Source organism: Urocitellus parryii, chromosome 3 (assembly GCF_045843805.1).
Source record: "Urocitellus parryii isolate mUroPar1 chromosome 3, mUroPar1.hap1, whole genome shotgun sequence".
Taxonomy (NCBI): Eukaryota; Metazoa; Chordata; class Mammalia; order Rodentia; family Sciuridae; genus Urocitellus; species Urocitellus parryii.
Genome location: NC_135533.1, coordinates 117,112,174 through 117,132,834, shown reverse-complemented (window position 1 = coordinate 117,132,834; position 20,661 = coordinate 117,112,174).

Genomic DNA, 20,661 nt, shown 5'->3' with positions numbered 1-20,661 from the left:
CTAAATTGCTTAGGACCTTGCTAAATTGCTGAGACTTGCCTCAAACTTGTGATCCTCCTGCCTCAGCCTCCTGATTCTCTGGGATTATAGGCCTATTCTTTTTGACTCACTTGACTCTTTTTTTCGTACTGGGGATTGAACCCAGGAGAGGTTTACCATTAAGCTACATGCTCAGTCCTTCTATGAATTTTTATTTTAAGATACGGTTTTGCTCTATTGTCTAGGCTGGCCTGGAATTTACAATCCTTATGTCTCAGCCTACCAAATATCTGGGATTACAAGCATGTGCCACTGAACCTATGATAATCCACATTTTCTGACAATTCCTCTATTTCCATGGATAAACCAGAGCAGTCATTTGGTAGGATAGGATTTCCTCTTTTCTGCCGCCCACAGGGAATAGCACCAGGGTCAATAGGGACCTGAGTTAGACTCATCCAAATTTTTCTCCCAGGAATTTGATACTGGGCTCAAGAATTCCAATCAGTTTCTATTTTGGCTGAGAGGAGGAACATGACAAAATCTGGGAAGAGATAAGAAAAAGACAAACTGGGCATGGTGGCATAATCCCAGCAACTCAGGAGGCTGTGGCAATAGCATTGCAAATTCAAAGCCAGCCTCAGCAATTTAGTGAGGTCCTAAAATGTCTCAAAATGAAAAATTTAAAAAGGGCTGGGGATGTGGCTTAGTGTTTAAGCACCCCTGAGTTCAATCCCAGAAGAGAAAAAAAAATGAAGAAGAGGAAGTGGAAGATCCGAAGGAGGAGGAGGAGAAGAAAGAGAGAGAGAAGAAAAAAAGAAAGGAAGGAAGGAAAGAAAGGAAAGGAAAGGAAAGGAAAGGAAGGAAGGAAGGAAGGAAGGAAAGGCCTATCCATGGCGGGCAGCAAGGGTCCTCAGAGGAAAGAAGAAAGGAGCCAGTTACTGGAATCTGTTTGCATCATGTGATTCTATCTATATGTTGTCCCCAGCTGCCTGGATTCAGTGTGGTATTAGACTCAAGTCTGGCCAGTTAGTTCTCCTTTTAGGAATTTGGCAGCAGCTTCAGTCTTTCTCTGTAGCTGGATGTACACAGAGGAGACTGGGGAATTAGAGAACTGGCATGTTCTGACTAGAGAAGGAGAGGGGTTAGTCTCTGGCCAGAAAGAAGAATGTCGAAGACAAATCATGGAGAGAAAGGCTTTCCTTCCTTTGTCCCCATGTGTATCTCAAATAAGATCCATTTTTACTTAGGAAGCTTGGGTTGACTTCTGTACTTGTCAAGATTCTCCAGAGACATAATCATTAGAAGATAGAGGGCTGAGGATATGGCTCAGTGGTAGGGTACTTGTCTAACATACTCAAAGTCCTGGGTTTGATCTCTAGTATTGGGGTGATGGGGGGACTAATAATAGAGGATAGATAGATGGGAAACAAATTATTTCAGGAATCTTAGGCCAGAAGCCTGACTTCGGGATCCCAACAAATCAGGTTTTGCCATTCTCTGCTCCTCCACGAAAAAAAAAAAAGCAATAATGAAAAGCAGAAAAGGAACTTTAATCAATATGGCCATATTAGAAAGGCAAAGCACCCCAGCTCTACCTTTGGGGTAATGGCATGGGGTTTAAGTTTAAATAGAAGGAGAATTGGGGCAGGAGACAAGAGGTATACTTAAAGTCTTGATCAGGGCTGGGGAGGTGGCTCAAGCGGTAGCGCGCTCGCCTGGCATGCGTGCGACCTGGGTTCGATCCTCAGCACCACATACCAACAAAGATGTTGTGTCCGCCGAGAACTAAAAAATAAATATTAAAAACTCTCTCTCTCTCTCCTCTCTCACTCTCTCTTTAAAAAAAAAAAAAAAAAGATATGCATGGCCACCTTGACCTGCTCTCATGGATACTTTAAAAAAAAAAAAAAAAAAAAGTCTTGATCATAGTGTGGTTTGGTTCATCATTTTCTCAGTTCTGGTTCTGTAAGGTGGCTCCAGAGGAGTCCTTACCACTTTAGGGGGGCAATCTCTATTGCTGCTCAGGATGTTTATCAAACCTCTGATCCCATGAGATGAATGCCTCAGCTTAATGCTTAGAGGGGGCAGTCTCATCCTGGGGATCTGCTTACAAGGCTCCACTATTCCTGGAAGGTGTAGGACAATGAATAGAGACTTCCAGACATCATTCCAGGGGTCTGGAACAAGCCATTGTAAAAGTTGACAGTTGTATGCGCCTCTTAAAAATACCTTAGTTAGAGCTGGGTGCAGTGGCACACGCCTGTAATCCCAGCGGTTTAGGAGGCTAAGACAGGAGAATCGCAAGTTCAAAGCCAGTCTCAGCAATAGTGAAGTGCTAAGCAACTCAGTGAAATGCTGTTTCTAAAAAAAAAGAAAAAAGAAAGAAAAGAAAAAAAAACCAAAAAAACAGGGCTGGGAATGTGGCTCAGTGGTCGAGTGCCCCAGAGTTCAATCCACATTACCAAAAAAAAAAAAAAAAAAAAAATTTAGTTAGGCTGGGCCTGGTGGCATACCCTGGGTTTAATCCCCAGTACCAAAAAAAGGTTCATTGGTTACTAGTAAGCATGTGGGAGGTAGATAAGCCTGGATTCAAACCCTGGCTCTGTCACTTGGCAGCTCCTGACTCGAGTCCTTTTCTTAGATAAATAAATCTACCCTATAATTCTTTTCTCTATACATTTGCTTATGCTGTTCCTTTATTAGGAATTTCCCTTTTTTCCATACTTTTCATTTCTTTTTCTTTTTCTTTTTTGATACCAGGGATTGAACTCAGGTGCACTCAACCAAAACTCCAGCTCTATTTTTTGTATTTTATTTAGAGACAGGATCTCATTGAGTTGCTTAGCCCTACCTCACTTTTGCTGAGGCTGGCTTTGAATCTCAATCCTCATACCTTAGCCTCCCGAGCTCCTGGGATGACAGGTGTATGCCACCATGCCTAGCCTTTCTCCATACTTTTCTAAGAAAAAAAAAAGTCTGGGGGGACTGGGGTTATGGCTCAGCGGTGGAGTGCTCACCTAGCATGTGCAAGGCACTGAGTTCGATCCTCAGAACCACATAAAAATAAAAACAAATAAAAATGAAGGTATTGTGTCCAATTACAACTAAAAAATTAAAAATTAAAAAAAAAAAAGTATGGCTGGGTGTGGTGGTACAAGCCTGTAATTTCAGTGACTCAACTCTGGAGGCTGAGGCAGGAGAAACCTAAGTTCTGGGCAAGCTTGGGCAATATAGCAAGAACCTACCTCAAATTTTAAAAGAAAATAAAAAGGGCTGGGGATGTAGCTCACTGGTAGAGCACCCCAGGGTTCAATCCCCAGTATTGCAATAAAAAAATAAAAATAAGGGGCTTTTGTTGTGACTCAGTGGTAGAGTGCTTGCTTAGCACAAGTGAAGCACTGGGCTCGATCCTCAGCACTATATAAAAATAAATTTAAAAATAAAGATATTGTAACTATCTACTACTAAAAATAAAAAATAAAATAAAAAGATAAAAATAAAAGTGAGCTCTCTTGAGTGTGTGTTTCTTGCTCATTCCTGTCCTATCTCACCTATGCTCAGTTTCCCTTCTACTGTGTTATGGATAAGCACAGTGGTCTTTAACAGATGTGTCCCCTTGATTTTCTACTTCCTAGTCTCCAGAACTGTGAGCCAAATAAACTTCTATTGTTTATAATTTACTTAATCTGTGGTATTTTATTACAGCAGCAGAAAACCTACTAAAACACCTAGGAATCAGTTAAAACTTTTTTGGTAGCACATTAACAAAATTGTGATTATTTATTTAGTAAGTTTTTTTTTGCTGTACTAGGGATAGAACCCAGGGACACTCTATCACAGAGCCACACCCCAAGCCCTTTTTATTTTTTACTTTGAGACAGGCTCTCACTAAATTCCTGAGGCTGGCCTCAAGCTTGCATTCCTCTTGTCTTAGCCTCCCATTTAGCTGGGATTACAGGCCTGTGCCACCATGCCCAGCATGATGACTTAATTTTAGATGTCAACTCGATTGCATTCATGAATATTCTGAGTGATGGTAAAGCATTATTTTTTGTCTGTGAGGATATTTCCAGAGCAGATTGGCAGGTGAGTCTGAGTGGGAAAGATCTGCCCTCATTATGTGTGGGTACCATCCTGTTGGCTTGGGGTCTGCATAGACAAAAAAGGCAGAGAAAGGATGATGTCCCCTCTCCTGCAGCTGGGCATACTGTTCCACTCCTGTCCTCATTAGAACTACTCCATGTCTTACATCAGTGACACCTCCTACCTCTGTGTTTTCTGGCCTTTGGCCTCAGATTGATTATTATGCCATCTTCTTCCCTGATTTTGAGGCCTTTGGACTTGAAATGAGCCATGATACTGGCATCCCAGCGTCTTGAGCTTTCAGATGGGCTGTCATAGAACTTTTCAGCCTTTCTGATCATGTGAGTCAACTGCCCTAATGACATAACAGAGTAATAGAAGCGGCTTTTGCTAAAAGCACTGACTTTTCATTTGGGCCTACAGATGCCCCAAATGGAACTGAAAGCAGGATAAAGCTTGACATTTCTGCCTTCATTTTGTATCTGTCTTCAGACTTCTGCTCAGTTCTGTATGAAGGCATATTAATCATTTAAGGAGTGTTCATCTAAAGACTGATAATAAGGTTGATTAGTTCTAAATTTACCTAACATTTTGTCTGCCTTTAAGACTGAGGACACCAAGGTAAGACTAACTAAGGTATTTTTATTTTTATTTTTGGTGGGGTGGGTAGCGGGGATTGAACTCAGGGGCACTGAACCACCGATCCACATCCACATCCCCAGTCCTATTTTGTATTTTATTTAGAGACAGTGTCTCTCACTGAATTACTTAGTGCTTTGCCATTGCTGAGGAGGGCTTTCAACTCGTGATCCTCCTGTCTCAGCCTCCTGAGCTGCTGGAATTACAGTTGTGTGCCACCACACCAGGTACCACTGATCTTTTTGAAGGAATATGATTCCTCTGGATTTAGGGCAGATGACTTCTTAATCTGAATCTGTAAAATGCAGGAACTAAATTAGATGATACCTAAGGCTTGGTCTAGGATTCCTTCCTGTGAATCCAACTTCAGATTCATTGCAGTTTATTTTTTGGCCATCCTGGGTCTGGTAGATCAAATGAGCCTGCCAACGTTTGGGATCTTCTAGGAATTTCTAAAAAAAGTTCTGAGTCCTTGGAGGCTATCCAGAGGACTTATACTGAGGTTCACGCCTCATCTCAGAACATTCCTGTGAAGGGGTGTGACTTGCAGGCTCAAAGCATCTGATCCGGCCACCCGAGGTCAGATAGTACATTTGAGCCACAGAGAAGGACCCACCTGGGGAATCTGGGGAGCAATTTCCAAGCATTTAAAATGGCAAATGGAGTCAGAGGATGCCTCTGAGAATAGCCATTCCAAGGATGATAAACTCCAGTTCGCTGGCTTGTTTCTTTTGGCTTCCACAATGTTTACTGAAAAATTTGAACTAGTTGCCAAATATTTAAAAATGGGAGATTCCCAGATTTCTATATTCTCAAAAGACATGACAACACATGGAAACCACCATTTCCATGATTGGCTGGACTCTGACAGCCCCTTTGCTATGCTGCCTTCTACAGTCCTGGAGTCCCTATATGCCCATAAACCCCTGGCCCCTGAGGCACAGGATTCTGGGAGGCCTGATGCAGGTCAATTCCCTTGTTCTACAGATAAGGCAGCAGAATCAAGAGTGAGAAAAGGACTAAAACTAGAATCACAAAGACTAGAGAGACCCCAGATTGCTCCCAACTCTCAGCTCCCAGATCTGTTTTTCTTTCCTCTGAAAGAAGGAAGCCATGAACCAGAAAATCAGAAATTCTTGTGCTTGATGTAAAGCTCAAGAACCTATTGAAGGCCTGGAATCTCACATAGAATAAAATAGCAGTTTCTATTGGACTGGTGCCTCACAATTGCATGTAACCTACCACCTCTTTCTCTTCACCCTTACCCCAGAAGTTTAAGAATCACCAAACAGGGCTAGGGTTGTAGCTCAGTGGTAGAGCACTTGTTTAGCATGTGTGAGGCACTGGGTTTGATTCTCAGCACTGCAAATAAATAAATGAAATAAAGGTCTATCAACAACTAAAAAATAATAATTAAAAAAAATAAAAAGAATCACCAGACATTGGAATAGACTATATTCTTGCCCATATAGTTCTAGCTGCCAGAAAAGAAATATGCTGGAATCTTTGTTCTTTACCACTCAGAATTTGACTGTGGTTTCCCACAGAAAGCCTGCCCTGAACCCAGTGTGGTAGAACACACTGGTGATCACGGCAACTTGTGAGTCTGAGGCAGGAGGATCTCAAGTTTGAGGCCAACCTCAGCAACTTAGTGATGCCTTAAAAAACTTAGTGAGAACCTGTCTCAAAATAATAAATAGGGCTGGGGATGTAGCTCAAGTGGTAACGCGCTCGCCTGGCATTTGCGGGGCACTGGGTTCGATCCTCAGCACCACATAAAAATAAAATAAAGATGTTGTGTCCACCGAAAACTAAAAAATAAATATTAAAAAATTCTCTCTCTCTCTCAAATAAATAAATAAATAGGGATAGGGATGTGACTCAGTAGTTAAGTGCCCTGGGCTAAATCCCCTATACCAAAACCAAACCAAAACAAAAACCTAGTAAGTCCATCATGGGGGTCTAACCTTCATAACCTCATTAATTTTAATACTTTTCAAAGGTCCTCAACCTCCAGATAACACTAAAATAAATTTGAGGATTAAGATTAAGACATACAGCTTGGCATAATGGTGCATGCCTGAGGCTGTGATCTCAGTAACTCTGGAGCTGAGGTGGGAGGATCACAAGTTCAAGGCCAGACTCACCCACTTAGCAAGGCCTTAAGCAACTTAGTGAAACCTTGTCTCAATATAAAACAATAAAAAGGGCTAGGGATGTAGCTCAGTGGTAAATCCCCTGTGCCAAACCATAACAAAATACTTAAGGTGAAAAGAACGTGTCCCACAAACACACCTACCTGCAGTTCCAGTGTTAACGCTGCAATATGTTTATGACACATTGGCTCATTTAAGTAGGATTTAAGCAAGATAAACTGGGCTGGGGATGTGGCTTAGTGGTAAAGCACTTGCTTGCATGGGGACCCCTGAGTTTGCTCCCCAGCGTGGGGAGGGAGAGGAAACAAGATAAAGTTGTATATGTTCATTAGCATTATGAATTTGAAAGTTATGCATTAAAATAGGAAAAATGTTTGGATGAAATGTTTGAACAAACATTTTTAGTTTTTAGTTTTTCTGTTTCAGTGGTTGGGCTATGGATATATATATATATATATATATATATATTTTTTTTTTCCTTTCCTTTTGCTTTTATTAATTTTCTCAAATTATCCCTTAAAAAACAACAACAAAATGGTAAAAAGCCGAGCGTGGTGGCACACGCCTGTAATTCTAGCAGCTCAAGAGGCTGATGCAGTATTGAAAGTTCAAAGCCAGCCTCAGCAAAAGCAAGGCACTAAACAACTCAATGAGACCCTGTGTTTAAATAGGGCTGGGGTTGTGGCTCAGGGGTTGAGTATCCCTGAGTTCAATTCCTGGTACCAAAAAAAAAAAAAAAAGGTAAAAATAAGATCTCTTTCTTTCTCTTATTTTTTTCCAAGGGTCTGTGCTAGTTTTTTTTTTTTTTTTTTTTTTTTTTTTTTTTTTTTTTTTTTTTTTTTTGCGAGGGGATGGGTGGGTCTCACTCATTCTAGGCAAGTGATCTATCACTGAGCAACATCCACCATCCTCAGGAGGACTAGTTTAGTGGCATCCAAGCCAGGATATCATGGATCACCTTGGTAGCGAGCCACAATAATAGGAATTACTTTTTTTTTTTTTTTTTTTTGGCACTGGGGATTGAATTCAAGTTTGTTTGTTTTGTTTTGTTTTGTTTTGTTTACCACTGAGCTACATCCCCAGTCCTTTTTACTTTTTGTTTTGAGGCAGGGTTTCAATAAATATCCCAGGCTAGCCTCAAACTTGCAATATTCCTGCTTCAGCCTCCTGAAACTGAGATTATAGGTGTGCACTACTGTACCTGCCTAAAAATTTAAAAATTTTTCAAATATTCATTTAACAGATATTTGAGTCCCTGAGCAAGTTAGCAAGATTTGTCTCAAAAACAATATTTAAAAGTCTGGGGATGTAGCTTAATGCTACAGTGCTTACAAAGCATGTGTGAGGCCCTGGGCTTGATCCCCAGAACTGTTTAAAAACAAAAGGCCCTGACATTTGAAACTTTGCCTAGTGAAAAATACAAAATAAGAACTAATAGTAGCTGGAAATGATGGTGCACGCCTATAATCCCAATGGCTCTGGAGCCTGAGATAGGAGAATTGCAAGTTCAAAGCCAGCCTCAACAAAAGTAAGGTGCTAAGCAACTCTGAGACCCTGTCTCTAAAGAAAATACAAAATAGGGCTGGGGATGTGGTTCAGTGGTCAAGTGCCCCTGAGTTCAATCCTTGATACCAAAAAACAAAACAAAACAAAACAAAAAAAAACCCTCAAAACTAATAGTGAAGTTGGAGATGTTCTGAAAGGAGAGAGATAATAAGGTACTATTGTCAACTTTAACAAAAAGAATTCATTATTTAGAATACGTGGGGCAGCCTCTCTGAGGAATGCATTCAAACAGGGATCAATTTATAAGCTGGAAAGAGTATTTTGTTTTTGTATTTCCTCTGTTATGAGTTGCCTACTTGTGTGTGTCTTTTGTTTTTATTTGTTCCAATTAGTTATACATGACAGTAGGATGCATTTTGACACATCATACATAAATGGAGTACAACTTCTCATTCTTCTGGTTGTACATGATATAGAATTACACCACCAGGGTAATGCACATAGAGTAATAATGTCTGATTCATTCTACTATCTTTCCTATCCCCATTACTCGTGTCTCTTGCCCATTTATTTTTTCTTGAAGTCTTCTTTTTCTAAATTGAGATAAAATTCATATAAAAGTCACCTTGTAAAAACACATGATTAAGGGGCTTGGACTGTAGCTTAGTGGCAGAGCATTTGCCTATCATATATGAGGTACTAGTTTCGATCCTTAGTACCATATAAAAATAAACAAATAAAATAAAGGCATTCTGTCCATCTACAACTACAAAACAATTAAAAAAAAATATGAGGGCTGGGGATATAGCTCATTTGGTATTATGCTTGCCTTGCCTTGCATGCACAAGGCCTGGGTTCAATCTCTAGCACCACAAAAAATAAAAATTAAAAAAAAATATGATTCAGTGGCATTTAATGTATTCACAGGGTTGTGCGATGGAACATTCTTTTAAATATTTTTTTCATTATTTGTTTATTGTATTGGAGAATAAAACCCATTGAGTTCCTATCCCCACACCTCATTTAAAAAAAAAATTGTAGTTGTAGATGGACAGACTACCTTTATTTTATTTGTTTATTTTTTAAAAAAAATATTTATTTTTGAATTGTAGTTGGACACAAGCTTTATATTATTTATTTAGTTTTATATGGTGCTGAGGATTGAACCCAGGGCCTCACACATGCTAGGCAAGCTCTCTACCACTGAACTATAGCCCCAGCCTCCATTTCTTTCTTTCTTCTTCTTCTTCTTTGTTGAACTCAGGGGTACTTGACCACTGAGCCACATTCCAGCCCTATTTTATATTTTATTTAGAGAGGGTCTCACTGAGTTGCTTAGTGCCTCATTTTGGTGAGGCTGGCTTTGAACTCGCAACTCTCCTGTCTCAGCCCCCCCCCCAAGCTGGCATTACAGGCATGTGCCACCACACCCAGCACTTTTCTTTTCTTTTTTTTTTTTTCCCAGAGAGTCTTGCTATGTTCGTGAGGTTGACCTGCAACCTGCAATCCTCCTACCTCAACCATCTGAGTTACAAGAAATATAATCATGGCCACCACACCTGCCCCTAACTGATTTTATTTTTATTTTATTTTAAGAAACTCTAGCCACAGCAATAGACAGACAAAAGAAATTAAAGGGATATGGATAGAAAAGAAGAAATCAAACTATCACCATTTGCCAATGACATGATTCTATATCTAGAGGATCCAAAAAAAAAAATTCCACCAGAAAACTTCTAGAACAAATAAATGAATTCAGCAAAGTAGCAGGATATAAAATCAACACTTATAAATCAAAGGCATTTCTGTACATCAGTGACAAATCGTCTGAAAGAAAAACTAGGAAAACTACCCCATTTACAATAGCCTGAATGAAAAATAAAATACTTGGGAATCAAATTAATGAAAGAGGTGGGCTGGGGATGTGGCTCAGGTGGTATAGCGCTTGCCTGGTGTGCGTGCGGCCCGGGTTCGATCCTCAGGACCACATACAAAGATGTTGTGTCTGCCAAAAACTAAAAAATAAATATTAAGAAAAAAAATTAATGAAAGAGGTGAAAGACCTCTACCAAAGAAAACTACAAAATACTAAAGAAAGAAATTAAAGAAGACCTTAGAAGATGGAAAGATCTCCCTTGTTTTTGGATAGGCAGAATTAGTATTGTCCAAATGACCATACTACCAAAAGCATTATACAGATTTAATACAATTCCAATAAAAATCCCAATGACACTCCTCTAGAAATAGAAAAAGCAATTGTGAAATTCACCTGGAAAAATAAGAGATTCAGAATAGCCAAAGCAATCCTTAACAAGAAGAATGAAGCAGGTGTATCACTATACCAGACCTTAAACTATACTACAGAGCAATAGTCATAAAATCTCATGGTATTGGCACCAAAACAGACTTGTAGATCAATGGTACAGAATAGAGGACACAGAGACAAACTGAAATAAATACAGTTATCTCATACTAGACAAAGGTGCCAAAAACATATATTGGAGAAAAGATAACCTCTTCACAAATGGTTCTGGGAGAACTGGAAATTCATATGCAGCAAAATGAAATTAAGCCTCTATCTCTCATCATGCACAAAACTTAACTCAAAGTGGAACAAGGACCCAGGAATTAGATCAGAGATCCTGCACCTAATAGAAAAAACAGTAGGCCCAAATCTTCATCATGTCGGATTAGCCCTGACTTCCTTAACAAGACTTCTAAAGTAGAAGAAACAAAATCAAGAATCAATAAATTGGGCTGGGGATGTGGCTCAAGCGGTAGCGCGCTCGCCTGGTATGCGTGCGGCCCGGGTTCGATCCTCCAGCACCACATACAAACAAGGATGTTGTGTCCGCCAATAATTAATAAATAAATAAATATTTTAAAAAAAATCAATAAATGGAATGGATTCAAACTGAAAAGCTTCTTCTCAGCAAAAGAAACAATCAGTGAGGTGAAGAGAGAGCTTACAGAATGGAAGCAAATTTTTACCACACACATATCAGAGAGAGCACTTATCTATAGGATATATAAAGAACTCAAAAAACTTAACATCCAAAAAAAACCCAATAACCTAATCAATAAATGGGCCAAGGAAATGAACAGACACTTCTCAGAAGATTATATACAACCAATCAACAAATATATGAAAACATGTTCTACATCTCTAGCAATTAGAGAAATGCAAATCAAAACTACTCTAAGATTTCATCTCACTCCATTCAGAATGGCAGCTATTAAGAATACAAACAACAATAAGTGTTGGCAAGGATATGGGGAAAAAGGCACACTCATACATTACTGGTGGTACTTCAAATTGGTGCAACCAATCTGGAAAGCAGTATGGAGATTCCTTGGAAAATCTGAAGTGGAACCACCATTTGACTCAGCCATCCCACTCCTTAGTTTATATCTGAAGGACTTAAAAATAGCATACTACAGTGATGCAGCCACATCAGTGTTTATAGCAGCACAATTCACAACAGCTAAATTGTGGAACCAACCTAGATGACCTTCAAAAGATGAGTGGATAAAGAAAATGTGGTATATATACACAATGGAATATTACTCAGCATTAAAAGAGAAAATCATGGCTTTTGCAGGTAAATGGGTGGAGTTGGAGAATACCATGCTAAGTGAATTAAGCAAATCCCCCAAAACCAAAGGCTGAATGTTTTCTCTGATGTGTAGATGCTGATCCATAATGGGTGTGGGGGGCAGAGCACAGGAGGAATAGAGGAACATTAGATAGGACAAAGAGGAGGGAGGGGAATGGAGGGGATATGGGGGTAGGAAAGATGACTGAATTAGATGGACACTATTACCCTAAGTATATGTATGAAGACACGAATGGTATGACTCTACTTTGTGTACAACCAGAGATGTGAAAAATTGTGCTCTATATGTGTATTATGAATTGAAATGCATTCTGCTGTCATGTATAACAAATTAGAATAAATAAATAAATTTAATTTAAAAAATAACAGAGAAAAAGGACTGGGATTGTAGCTCAGTGGTAAGGCACCCCTGGGTTCTATCCACAGTTAAAAAAAAAATGCTGTCATGGAGCTGGGATTGTAGCTCAGTGGTAGAATGCCCACCTAGCATGTGTGAGGCCCTGGGTTCAATCCTAAGCACCACATAAAGATAAACATATAAATATTTGTCTATCTACAACTAAAAAACATTTAAAAAATGCTGTCATGATAAAAAAGTTAAACAAAAAAAGGAAAAAGAACTCTTTTTACTTTATTTTAAAATTATTATTATTATCATTATTCAATTTTTAAAAATACTTTTATTTTTTTAAATTTTTTTTTAAGCAGAGAGAGAGAGAGAGAGAATTTTTTAATATTTATTTTTCAATTTTTGGCAGACACAACATCTTTGTTTGTATGTGGTGCTGAGGATCGAACCCAGGCCACACACATGCCAGGCGAGCGCCCTACCGCTTGAGCCACATCCCCAGCCCTATTTTATTTATTTATTTTTATGTAATTCTAAGGATCAAAACTAGTGCCTCACACTTGCTAGGCAAGTGCTACACTGAGCTACAACCCCAGACCCCTAATTTTATTTATTTATTCATTGATTGATACTAGGGATTGAACTCAGGGGCACTCAATCACTGAGTCACATTCCCAGCCCATTTTTTTGGGGGGGGGGTATTGGAGATTGAACTTAGGTGTACTCAACCACTGAGCCACCTCCCCAATGCTACTTTGTATTTTGTTTAGACTCAGGGTCTCATTGAGTTGCGTAGTGCCTTGCTTTTGCTGAAACTGGCTTTGAACTCCTGATCCTCCTGTCTCAGCCCCCTGAGTCACTGGGATCACAGGTATGTGCCACTGCACCTGGCTCTGGCTAATTTTTATCATTATTTATTTATTTTTTGGTATTGGGATTGCACCCAGGGGAGCTTAACCATTGAGCCACAACTCTAGCTCTATTTATTTTTATTTATTTTTTTTTAAAGAAAGAGTGAGAGAGAGAATTTTAATATTTATTTATTTTTTTTTAGTATTTGGCGGACACAACATCTTTGTCTGTATGTGGTGCTGAGGATTGAACCCGGGCCGCATGCACGCCAGGCGAGCGCCCAGCCCTCTATTTATTTATTTATTTATTTATTTATTTATTTATTTATTTATTTATTTATTTATTTCTGAGGCATGTTCTTGCTAACTTACTTGGAGCCTTACTAAATTGCTGAAGCTGGATTTGAACTGGTGAATCTTCTGCCACAGCCTCCCAGGAGTGACTGGGATTATAGGCGTGGACCACTGCTGCCGGCTTTCTTTTCACTTTAAGGATATTAATTCTTTCTCTGTAATATGTAGCCTTTTTTTTTTTTTTTTTTTTAGTTGGCAATTTGCCTTTCCTAGTGTGTGTGTGTGAGAGAGACAGAGACAGAGACAGAGAGGCAGGCCATGGTTTATCATTTACCTTGTTTTCTGTCCCCTTGACTTTTGCCTTCAGTTAACTAGGAACAAAAAAGAAAATCCTGGGGCGGGGTGTGTTGATCAGTGGTATAGTACATGCTTAGCATGTGAAAGGTCCTGGGTTCAATCTCTGCACAGGGTAGTGGGAGTGGAAGAATGAAGAGAAAGAAAAAAAACTCTCAAAAAGTATAGAAAATATAAAATAGTTGTGCCAGATGTGGTGGTTGGCACCTATAATACCAGCAACTCAAGAATGAGGCAGGAGCTTCTGAAGTTCGAGGCCAGCCTCAACAACTTAGCAGAAACCCTGTTTCAAAAGAAAAAAAAAAAAAAAGGGTTAGGGATATAACTCAGTGGTAAAGTGTCCCTGGGTTTAATATCTAGAACCCACCCCTGCCAAAAAATAAAATAAAATAGTTGCACATGAATATTTTTTTTCTTCTTTGTTCTTAATTGAGAGTGACAAAGAGTCAGGAAACTTGGCTGTTTATAAACCACAGGCCACAGCGTCCCTGTCAAGCCCAGAAGACCACAGCACAGATGGGTGGAGGCAGGGTGGGAGATAGGAACTCCTGCAGGATCTTTGATGGAGCCTAAGGAGCTGGCCTCCAGGGCCCACTCTTCCTAGTTACAGTTGTCAAAGAGAAGAAAAAGAGGCCTAGGGTTCAGTGGAAAGAGCCTGACTGTTTTAGTCAGGGAAGTCTGGGCTCTATTTAGATTTCACCCTCCATTGTTGCAAGCTTGGATGAACCACCTGACCTAGTAGTTACCTCACTTATAAAAAGGAGCAGTGCCAGGCCTGGTGGCAAGTTCCTGTCATCCCAGCTCTCTAGAGACAGGCAGACAAATAGCTTGAGCCCAGGAGTTGAGGCAACACTGTGAGACCTCCATCTAAAAAAAGGGGAGGAGGAAGGAATAAAAGAAAAATTATAAAAAGGGAGCAATGATCCTGCTTTCAGAGGAAGGGTATGGGGACTAAACGAATTCCTGGTATCTCTCATACAGAACTACACTGTCCAAAAGTGGCAAAGCTGGAACTTCAACTTACGTCTCTCTTGTTGCAAACACTGAGCTCTGTTCCTACTTAATGTCCTGTGCTTGCTCAGCACCTTATTGCTATTCTTATTAGGGAGTCAATTGTGCAGCATTGCAGAGAGTGAAGGAAGTGGGCTGGTCTCATCTGCCTTCTAAGCAAGCCTGATAAGGTAAGTAGGGTGGTTTCTTGTTGCCTGGCAGAAACTAGGACTACTAGTTCCTAGGCTTCCCTCCCTTACCTCCTCCGTTTAGGTCCTCAACAAAGCATGGCTGCCTGGGTGTTTCGGGAAAGCCTCATGTGAAGGCAGAGTTTCCAAGGCAGCTCACCTTGCTGCATGCTTTGGGTTTCCCTTTCTCCTCTGGCCATTCCTCAGTTTTCTCATCTGTAAAATGGGAATTATCAGAATGGGTAACTCACATGGTACAAAGAGCACTCTCAGTCAGCATTGTGGCTGGCCCAGTTAGTGTTCAGCAATGTTTGCTAGTATTGACAATGCCTTGTTCTTGCCTTATGGGGAGGGGGACTTCAAAATGTGCTGAGAGGAAATACATTTTTATTAGACAAGATTATATAGTACCATTTAAAACAGGACCCAATAATGTTCCAAAAGGAAGAGGAGAAGCAGCAGCAGATGGGTATGATGGCAAGTGACTGTAACTCCTGGTACTTGGGAGACTGAGGCAGGAGGATTGCAAATTAGAGTTCAGTTTGGGCAACACAGAGAGATTCCATCTCTTATGAAAGAAAAAGAAAAATATTATATGTATAATGAGAATAGGACCAAAAAGAAATGTTGGTACTTAACTCTTGGTGGTGAAATTATAGATTCTTTCTTTCTTCTTTCTTTCTCTTTCTCTTTCTTTCTTTTTCTTTCTTTCATTTTTTTGTTGTGCTGGGGATTGAATACAGGGGTGCTCTGCCACTGAGCTATGTCACCAACCCTGTTTATTTTTTATTTTGAGAGAGAGAATCTCATTAAGTTGCCCAGGCTGATTTTGAACTTGCTATCCTCCTGCCTGAGCTTCCTGAGCATCTGGGATTACAGGTGTGCATCACTGTACTTCGTAAATTATAGAACTTTATTTTACTTTTTGGTGTTTTCATATATTTTCTACAATCCACATATCACTTTTCCAATCAGGAAAAGAAAGAGAGCAAACCTTGTGAGAGCTGAGTGGTGTCACTTTGATCTGGGGTATTGGAGGTGATGGTCCAGGGGAAGCCAGCTTGATCAGGTCTGGGAAAGATGGGAGAATTTGAACTGGGGAGGGGAGCCAGGAAAAACCTTTTGTTGTTGTTGTTTTTATCTGTCTCCTCCTCTAGAATTTGGGACCCTTGAGGGTAGGGACTATGGTCTAACTTGTTCACTGTTGTATTCCTAGCATCTTAAAAAAAAAAAAAAAAAAAAGCTTGGTGCTTAGTAGGTGCTCAATCAATACCAGTGTAGTGAATGAATGACCTTGACAGCTCCGCTTAGCCTGGGAGACGAGGATGCTCTTAGTTTGCTATCCAGCTGGTGTGCAGCCAAAACTGAGGTGTGTGGTTTCCATGGCAACAGAAGAAGGTCCGACAGGCCAGCAGCAGGAGGCATATTCAGGGATTGTGAGCTCTGCATGTTTTCAAGGTGTGGCCTAGAAATTGGGAATATGGCAATGGGCTTTTTCAACAGATGTTGAGAGGAAAAGGGCTTCATAAATATGATTAACTCAGTACTTTACTGAAAAGGTTTGTCAAATTAATCAATGAATACTCATTTAGGTTGTACAAGTCTTTTAAAGGAGTTGGGGGATGGGGGCTTTTAGTATTGAAATTCCAGGAACTTAGGAAAATTTGATTTTATTCCAGAACCAGCTGAGTGACCTTGGATGAGTTACTTAACATCTCTGGGTCTCAGCATGCTCATTCATAAAATGGGAGGTTTGATCACTCTAAAATTACTTATTTAAAAACCCTGCATTGTAGGAGCATAAATGGTGTGGCCCCCCTGGCAAACATTTGATGGTTCTACAAAATGTTAAGCAGTATTATATGACGTAGCAATCCACTCCTGGATATATGCCCCAGAGAAATGGACATTGTTGCTTAAACAAATATTGTGCATAACTGTTCCTAGAAGCACTATTCATAATAGCTAAACTACCATCAGTAAGTGAACAGACAAAGATGCACACAATGGAATACCATTCATCATAAAAAGGAATGAAGTATTGATACATGTTCCAAGATGAATGAGTCTCAAAAACATTATATTAATAGAAAGAAATCTGATTTTTTTCCAAGCACAGTGGCTCACACCTATAATCCCAGTGACTCAGAAGGCTTAGGCAAGTGAATCTCAAGTTCAAGACTAACTTCAGCAATTTAGTGAGACCCTGTCTCAAGATTAAGAGGACTGGAGATGTAGTTTAGTAACTTGGGTAATGTGCCCCTGGGAGGGAGGGAGGAAGGAAGGAAAGAAGCCAAACCCAAAGATCACATATGTTGTATAACTCCATTTATATTTATATAAAATATTCCAAGTAGGTAAATTCATAGAGACAGAAAACTGATTGGTGGTTGTCAGGATTTGGGGGAAGAGGGGAATAAAGAATGACTTTTTAATGGATATAGAATTTTCTATTTTAGGTACTGGGGATTGAACCCAGAGGTGCTTAACCATTGAGCCACATCCCCAGCCCTTTTTATATTTTATTTAGAGACAGGGTCTTTCTAAGCTGTTTAGGATCTTGCTTGATCCTCCTGCCAAACGCTCTGGAGCTGCTGAGATTACAGGCCTGTGCCTTCACACCCAGCTAGTGAATTATATTCTATGTGTGTGTTAATAAGAGACAGAGGAGAAAGAGAGAGTGGGAGGGTCAGACAGATGGACAGACTGGGGATTTAACCCAGGGGCACTCTACCACTGAGCACCCTTTTTAAATTGATTGTGAGACAGGGTCTTGCTAAGTTGCCCAGCCCAGGCTCAAACTTGCAATCCTCCTGCCTCAGCTTCCCAAATTGCTGCGATTACAGGGTAAGTACCACTTTGTCTAGCTGAATTACCTAACGTATAAATTCACATAATATATGGAATGTGAATTTCACCTTAAAAAAAAAAAAAAGATAGATGTGTATTCTGCATGCATGCCTTGAAGCCTGAAGTTACATAATGGATTCCTTGAGAACCCAAAGGATGAATAGGATGGAAAGAAGAGTTATGAATGAAATTGACAGGTCAGCATAGGTCAGTTCTCCAGTCATTGCACAATTACAATTGTCAAATGACATTGAGGATAAAGCTCTGGGTTGGGGTCAGAACTGAGATCTGGACCTTTTTTGATCACTAAAGATTCTGGACATTCAGGCTCCTTGAACACACATAGGGCTGATGTGTGTTCTCCATTTTCCTCAGGGTACTGTGGATGAATATTTGGAAAGCATTCTGTGAGTTTATCTTCACAGGGTGAACCCCTGGAATACAGCAAGTTATGACATCCTAGGAACCTCTGATGGGGTTCTGAAGTCACTGGTGAATAGGGCTAGTCAAGTTAATCTGCTGGGATCCTGGTACCATCCCTAACTGTTTGGTCTTGGACAAGTCACTCTCTTCTTCCAGTTTCTCCAGTAGTAAATGGAAATAGCTACACCTACCTTGAAGGGAAGATGTGTGTGCACAGTGGACACTCATAGTTAGATCCCTGCCCCTTTTCTTTGTGGCTGCTCCTGTAGCACTCTGGAACACAAGAATTAGAATTTGCCTCCCAAAAGCTTTGGTTGAATGGTTATGGTACTAGCCTGCACAGTTTGGGCTCAAGAGTTCAGATTTCCTATCTCAAGCCTCCTTCATTCTCTCCAAAAGGAGTTTGGCATATTCTATGCCTTAAGGAGGGTGGAATGTGCAGAGACTGAACCCAGAATTAGCCTCTGCAGTCATGATCCTCATCTCTGAGACAGGTGCTGCTGCCTAAGGTGTATGTGTGCAAGTCAGGAAATCGACTGGACTTTGGCTCAAGTGACCAGCACCAGGATACACAATCAGAGGGTGCCAGTATAGGATTCGAACTTGAGTTCTCCCGCCACGCCACGCCCGGAAGCCGCAGGGCGCGCGTGGCTGGACGCGAGCTGGCGCAGCGGTGGGAATCCCGAGCGAAGTTGGAAGCCGGGCCTGTTCATTTGCATGCTAATACCCAGAATGCTTTTCCCCACACACCGCTTCTCTTAATGGAAGCGCTCAGTTTGGAACCGGGGAAAGTTTGGAACACATACTTAGCTCCCTCTTTGCAACTGTGGGAACTTGCCGCTCGCTTACACGATACCTGCAGCCCCAGGATCTGAGCTGAGCGGCTCGGCGGCGGCTGCTTGCGCTTCCCGGGCAGACGAACCTTGGTGTCCAACCCTCGAGCGGTAGCATCCTGGGGCGGGCAGGGGACAAAGCGTCCAGGCCTGGCAGCGGGGCCCGTGGCCACAGCCCGGTGTTTCTAGGGGCTGCGTGTACTGGGAATGCTCCGGGCTTGAGCAAGGCCCGAGGGCGCTCCTCGACCCTTGAGGCATCTCTACTTCCCTAGAGACTCCTGGGAAGCGCGGGGGGTCCCTGCTCTTGTCCGTCGCCCTATTGGTGCCATTTCCCTGAGCTGGTGACTTCCCGCTCCCCGAGGCACAAAGCTCGACGAAGGGCGGTTTGGGGAGAGGCTAGCGGCTGGCCTCATGTCTCCTGGGCGCCTAGCCCATTCACTTTGGTCAGTGAGCAGGGTGCAGAAGCGGCTCTCGCAGTTTCGCCTGCCCCGGCAAGGACCCCCAGCCCTTCCTGGGGCTGGAAGCAGGGAAGCGGTCACAAGAGAGCTCTGGGGATTTTGCGCATCAAAGCGGGGTTACCAGAGTGCCAACATTCGTCCAACCTGCGGGTGCGCACCGCAGACTGGGGGGCCCGGATCTACACCCTTCGGTCTTCCACCCCCCGCCCGCTCGCCGCCACACTCAGCGGGCAGGGGAGGGGCAGTAGGAGCGGGTTTGCTGGCTCGGCGCTACGTTTGCATTGGTCCGGGGGGGCTAGACTGCAGCCCCCGGCCCCGCGGGCGGGGTGGGTAGGCGGGGGCCGACGGGGGCTCAAGCTGCTCTTGCATTGGCGGAGCTGGGGAGTGGGGAGGGGGGGCAGGAAGCGGGGGGAGCGGAGCTGCGGGGGGGGCGTATAAATAGGGAAGGGGGGACGTGCATCCTCGGCTGGGTGAGGGGGGGTCTCTCGGCACAAAGAAAGTGGAAAGTTTGCAGAGCGGGGCGGCCCAGGCTAGGGATCCGGGCGCGCACGTGCAGGGCCGGGGGCACCGGGGGCCCCCCACGCCGAGCTCGCGGTTTCTTTTTTTTCTGCAAGCGAGGGGGGGGGTGTTGTTGGTATCGCCCCCTCCTTCTCCTCCCCCCAGGGGTGAAAGTGCAAGAGGAAGTGCAGCCGCTGCCATCTTTCCTCCGCTCCGAACACACGGAGCCCGGGGCCGCAGCGCCGCCGCTCCGCCGCCGCTTGCGCCTGGCCCAGGGAAGGGCCCACCCTGCTGCCGCTGCCCATCCGCTCGCTTCAGCTGCCGCCGCCGCCAGACTCCAGGACTCGGCCTGCGCCACCGCCCCCGTGCGCGCCCCGCCGCCGCCGCCTTCGCCTTTTGTTTCCTCTGCTCCGGCGCCCCCGCCCCGGCTCGCGCTTTGCAGGGGACGCAACGCGCGCCCCCAGCGGGCCCGGGAAAAGCCGCGCGCGCGCCTGCGCGGCGGACCCCTTCTCCTCCTCCCCGCGTGTGCGCGCCCCTCCTGGCTGCGCGCCGGCGCCGCCTGGCGGGCGGGAGGGGAGGTGGCAGGCGCG